The sequence below is a fragment of the Mixophyes fleayi genome, chromosome 9 (genome assembly GCF_038048845.1).
Source record: "Mixophyes fleayi isolate aMixFle1 chromosome 9, aMixFle1.hap1, whole genome shotgun sequence".
In the NCBI taxonomy this organism is placed as follows: domain Eukaryota; kingdom Metazoa; phylum Chordata; class Amphibia; order Anura; family Limnodynastidae; genus Mixophyes; species Mixophyes fleayi.
Window position 1 is genome coordinate 110,859,607 of NC_134410.1, and position 6,000 is coordinate 110,865,606.

Consider the following 6,000-nt stretch of genomic DNA (forward strand, 5'->3'; position numbering starts at 1 on the left):
ATTGCCAAGTTTAATACTGGAATTCCCTGGAGGGAAGCGGCAAGGTGGGAAAGAGGGGTCATTTTTAAACATCGTCTACATCTTTCTGCCCCATACTACCTAAAAAATTCTTATCCGGAAAGTACCAAGTACTCTTGATAATATATTGTATACATTTATTACAATGAAGTTTGCACACACACAATTTTAGCTTACAATCCAGTCACATTCAAGGAAACCAGTAACTATCTATTGCCAACAAAATCAGTGTATGGACAGCTTTAAAAGATCTGTAATGTTTTAACTATAGTGCCTATAAGTTAACACAAAACCTACATACAATACAATTCTCTCAATAGAAAGTTGTACAAGTAAATGTGTTAATTAGTCATACACAGCTAACAGCAGGTTATTTAACTGTGTAGCAGTAATTTTCATATTTAATGGCTAACGTTTCTTCAAGTGACAAACTCCATAAGGCCAAGCTAGAGTCACGGAAATTTGATACAAGTTCCTATATCAGAACAGATTTCCAAGCATCTGTCAAAATATATTTAGTTAATAGCATACATGTTAAATCAATAACACATATATACACAGGTCAGCAAAACTGGATAACCTGTGTGTAATATCAGATGTCACGGTTTAGAAACCTAAAAAACTAGCACTTATGGTGGTAAACTGGTCAACTAGTTATCATCATTTATATAGCGCCAGCAAATTCCGTAGCGCTAGTCATATGTATGTATATTTCTGAGTGTCACATGAAACCTCAGAACTCTAGGTGTATATAAAGTTTGCTTATTACACATTTTATTGGAGCTGTAAAATTGAATGCGATCATTTGCTAAACAAATAAAAAAAGACTGACATTCATCCCTTTATCTAACTTGTTCTATGCTCTTAAAAATAGAACAGTGCCTAGTTATCAATGTTGCAAAAAAACAAACAAGTAAATATTCATCTATTTTACTTAAAAAGGGAATGACTAAGACTGATTCAAAGTGCAGTGCAAATTCCTCAGTTATTATGGATAAGTACATGAATTTGGGGGGCCAAGTTAGCTACTTCTACTGGGGTGCAAATGTTTGCACCATCTGGAAGAGCTGGGCAGGTGTAGGGAGGGCGCTCATTAAAGAGTGCAAATTAGGTACACAAACATATGAACTTTTGCACCCACTTGCGCGTGCGCGCGCACACTCAAAACAAAAAAAAAATTTAGGTTGTGGGATGCTTTGCTGAGGGTGAAGATAATTTCTCTCTCAATACAACAGACCAAATGTTCCATCACTTGAAGGATTTGAATAAAGACATAAAAAAGTTGAAATTAAAGAAGGAGTGGTCCTAAGGTGTTAGTTTGACTTTAAAGTGATGCTGCTACCCTCGTCCCATAATGTGCATTTTCATTATGGGTTGTACAATAATGGTGGGGACAGTCACATCGCACCATTCTCCTGCACTTCATGAGGTTGCCCCTAGAAAAATAAAGTGCTAAAGCAGGAGTCAATGGATGCTCTCACATGTTATGGCACCTGTAGGACTTATTAGGTAAATAACCCTTTGGGTTAAAGCACTGTATAGAGCTTTAGTTCTATAAAACTGATAACCTGTAAGAATGAAAAAAAGAAAACAGCGTGCAAAGATATCAGCCTGCAATTTAACTCAGTGACGGACAAAACAGCCCCTGGGCCACAAGCAGCCCTCTGAGCTTGCCAGCATCTTCCTGCTTTGTTAAATTGGTTTGTTATAGCTTGTAACACCTGTTTAAAATGACTGCTGATATGTTAACAGATAGGGGTCTCTTTATTTGATTAAATGTATATTTTAACTTATTACTACTATTAAGGATAACATACAGTCTCTGAATTGTATCAGGTTGCCCATCACTGATCTAACTTGTCACACATGCCTGGGGATCTACTGGTTCTGCAATACAGAAAATAGACGAACATACTAATCTGAAAAAAAACTTTAAATGGTGGCGGATGCAGGGGTGTGAAGGGAGGACCCATCACAACGCACAATCTCAATTGCAGCTTGTGAATGTTCCTACCACTATCCTACCCACTGTATTTCAGCAGGGGGAGTTTGAATTGAAAGTGATCTTTCATACTAATTACTTGGCAGATTGTATCCAGACGTGCACAGGCTTAACCCATGCTGATACCTTATAAAGAAGTTACAGGTAAAATTTATGTAGAAAAAAGAAGCACAAAAAACATACTAGAAAGACTCATTTAAATTAGATATGGACATTTCCCAAGAGCCAGACATACATTTTCTATTTAAGCAATTTGGGCGATTGTTGTCTAATTGTCTGCGGGTTCATTTCTTCAAATCTGTGTGGTAAAATTTCTACTTTTGCTTCTTAAAAGTATCAAAATGGTCTACAAGACTTTGTCCATGATGGACCTCAGTGTTTTACTTTTAAGAAGTTTCTCAAATTTCTGTATACACATACAGCTACTGACATTTACAAAGGAAAATAGTTACAGAAAGGAAGTGAACCGTGGGATAATCTTTTATGCCAATTAATTGTACAATATAAAAAATAATTAGGCAGAATTTGTTAAATGACAATTGATTCCAGTCTTGAATATGTTAAAAAAAAAAAAAAAAAAAATTAGAATAGAATGTTCGTAAGAAACAAATTTGTAAGTTCGTAAGAAACAAATTAATACACAAATCCACTCAGAAAATTCAGCATGTACAACCAAAAATCTATACTCATAGGGAACCCTATATAGTTATAATAAAAATAATTAAAAAATAAAAACAACAAGCTCTGGCATACTAGAGATTCACCGATGAACCATGCAACATAAATCCCTAAATATCCAATCATTGTAAAATGCATCCCACTACTTAAAAAGATCAATGCCGCACCACCAGCTATAAAAAAAAAAAATATGTGTCCTAGGCGAAATGCGTCTAGCTCTCAGCAGAACTTTTAATTGGTGCAAACTTTTGTTTATTAACAATCCGTAAATGAAATTAAGTGTTCAACTTGATTCTAGCTGAAGAGCAATTATGACTAGACATTATTTGAAAACCTTAGTAGCGGCAACGGAGATTGCAGGGAACACAATGACGATACTTGTTGTGAAACAAGGAGCTGCAGCACAAGTGTTGAATTACAACAACCTGATGTATTACTACTGTTGTATCTCACTAATCCCAGTTACCTATTGATATACTTATCTGAGGAGCATATTTGTTCTGAAAAAGGACTGGGACTGTTTACAATTGGAGCTCCATAGTTGTGGAACCTGGGTGCCATAATACTTATCCATAGATACAGCGAGACCTGTTATACTGTGATTTGAGATCCACAGATCATAAATTGTATGGGTTTGGATAGTTGGAGCATATACTAAACTTCACTAGCCCCACTAATAGTCAGATGTATTAACAAATTACAGCTCAGGCTTCCCAACTGTGGAACTGGAGTGATGCAACTCAGATCTATGCACCATAATTGGATACTTACCTTACATGGTTTACCAGTGAATCGGAATATATGTGAATATATGCTGGAACTTGCTTTTTGTATAACTATATAGGTTTTCCTACGAGTACAGATTCTTGATTGTGCAAGCAGAATTTGAATTAATTTGATTTTTTTTATGAACTATTAAACTTTATTATTAACATATTTAAGACTGGATCCAATTTGGACACTGAACATAATATAGTCCGCCTAATAATATTTTATATTGATCAATGAATTGGTCTAAAAATTCTACAGTGCTGTTCCTTTCTTTAGCTATATTTCTTTTAAAGTATTTCAAGAAATGTACATTACTTCCCGGAATAGCAGAAGAGGAATACTCTAATATATATGATATATCCTTGTTCGTCTAATATTTACAAACAATGCAAATGATTTGCGAACGTCAGGGAGCTGTAGATATTTGGAAAGTTTTCAACAAAGGGGGTGGCACTGCCGGTGAATGTGCCCTTCCGCAGCAGTCCAAACATGTGGAACTTCACTGTTCTAATAAGCCACACACATCAACGACCAAATTGGTTAAGTGCCAGTCTTTCGGAGCGGTGGCACTTTTGCTGGACCCTATTTACATAGCCAGAAGATGACCACCAAACAAAAGTAATCTTAATATATTTCCCAACACTTCTAATAATGATCCTTTCAATAGGATCATTATCAAATGATCACCATGGTGCCAGACATGTCATATTTGACCAATTTGCATGATTTTGCAATATTGGGGTAGCATTATTCTGATTATACTTCTGAGCAACATTACAGGAAGTCTAATTGAGCTTACTCAACAGAAGACAATAGCATACAGTGAGAGTTTATAGCATTTTTTATAGCCGAAACAGTTTTGTTAAATAAAAGTTCATGGCTAATCACACCAAACATTTGATCCAATATTTCAATCTCCATATACTTTAAACGTTACTCAATTATTTTAAAATAAATAAGATTCAGTGACACTGATTTCCCAATTAAATCTATATTTTAAACAATATTTGCATATACAACTAGGTGATTGCAGCACCACAAATCTTTTATCCAAAAGTTGAATAAAAGGTCATAGCATCACACTTATGAGTCTCACAAAATCTTAACTAAATATTAACAGTGTATAAATCCACTATCTTGCATAAAAAAGGACATTTTTGCAAGGTGAAACTATGTCAAACCGGACGAAAATAGTCAAAATATGATTAAATCAAAATCTAGACTTATTGCGCTAAACAGTGTTCAACACCAAATACTATTGCTTTATACCACAACCATCACTTACCACACAGCATACTCTTTGTGCAAAAGTACATTCAAATGTCATTATAAGTCAGCAGCTTGATAAACTCACCAACTCTACATTATAAGCCTGTAATTTAAGCCCTGTAAAAAGTGAACATTTAGGTACAAACATGCAAGCCTACATTAATACTATCATCATCAACTCAATCCCAAAAAAATAAGAGCAAGTGAACATTATGGGTGAAGAAGACACCTGTCATTTACACTGCAGAGTAGCAGAATTGTACAATCGAAAGAAAACAGCTAGTGGGGTAAAATATGATTTAATTAGCCAGCAGAGAGGAGAATTATAGAAGTATTAAAAATAATATATTTTTTTAATAGGGGTTGGGGGTCGGGGGGTGACCCCCCAATTGCTATGTGTTATATACAGGGAGCCCTGCCAGGAGCTGTGAGGGGAGAGGATCACGTGACTACCTCGCCTGATGCACAGGATGGAGCCGGCAGAAAAGAGCTGGGTCATGGTCAGTCCCGGCCGCGAGTACCCGGCGCGGGCTGGGAAGGAGCAGCGTAGGAGCGGTGTGAGGGGGGGTGGAGGGAAGGTCAGACAGGCCGGGTATGGAGGGGAGGATGTCTGAATCAGAGGCCGAGGCCTAGCGGGTGTGTGACTGGGCGGCCCGGGGATGGGTGAGAGGCGGAAGGAGAGGCCGGGGGCTGAGGGGAGGAGGCCGCAGAGCAGCGGAGAGGGGATGTGAGCGGCCGCTGGGGTGACAGGAGTACCGCAGGAGATGGGGGGGAGGAGGCCGCCTGTGCCTGAGAGGCGCCGGGAGCAGGAGCTAGAAACCGCCCCCGTGTGTCGGCCGCCTCGGCCTAGCACTCCGCCGCCCCCCCTCCTGCCCCGTACACCACCTATACCATCCCCCGGGCTAGAGGACCTCTTTACCTGGTTCGTTCAGCAAGGTTCAGCTCTGAGCTCTGGCCGCCTCCGCCATCTTAAAACAGCCCAAAGACCCTACTGACGGCTGGAACCCCCTGAGCTCAAGAGCCGCGGCACCCAGTCTCGCGAGACCTCCCCCCTTGTCAGCCCGACGACTCCGAGGAGAATCTCGCGAGATTTCGCTTTTCTGCCTATATCCTTTTTACCCGACAAATCTCGCGAGACTACTGCTCCGCAGGATTGATTTCCCTTTTTTTTTTTTTTTTTTTTTTTTTTTCCTTTAGCACTGACAACCTCGCGAGAACGTCATCCCTCCACCTACCCTGGTCTCCCTGATGGAACCCGGCGC

General features: G+C 39.0%; 1 protein-coding gene across 22 annotated transcripts in view; it reads right to left on the bottom strand.

The window, feature by feature from the left end:
* Positions 1-5,792, bottom strand: part of HUWE1 (HECT, UBA and WWE domain containing E3 ubiquitin protein ligase 1) — a 102,838-nt gene extending 97,046 nt beyond the window's left edge. For all 22 annotated transcript variants that reach the window (XM_075184916.1, XM_075184911.1, XM_075184915.1 and 19 more), the window contains exon 1: positions 5,658-5,792. The gene's annotated coding sequence lies outside the window, so the exon portion shown is untranslated. The remainder of the gene's footprint in view (positions 1-5,657) is intronic.
* Positions 5,793-6,000: the final 208 nt, after the last annotated feature.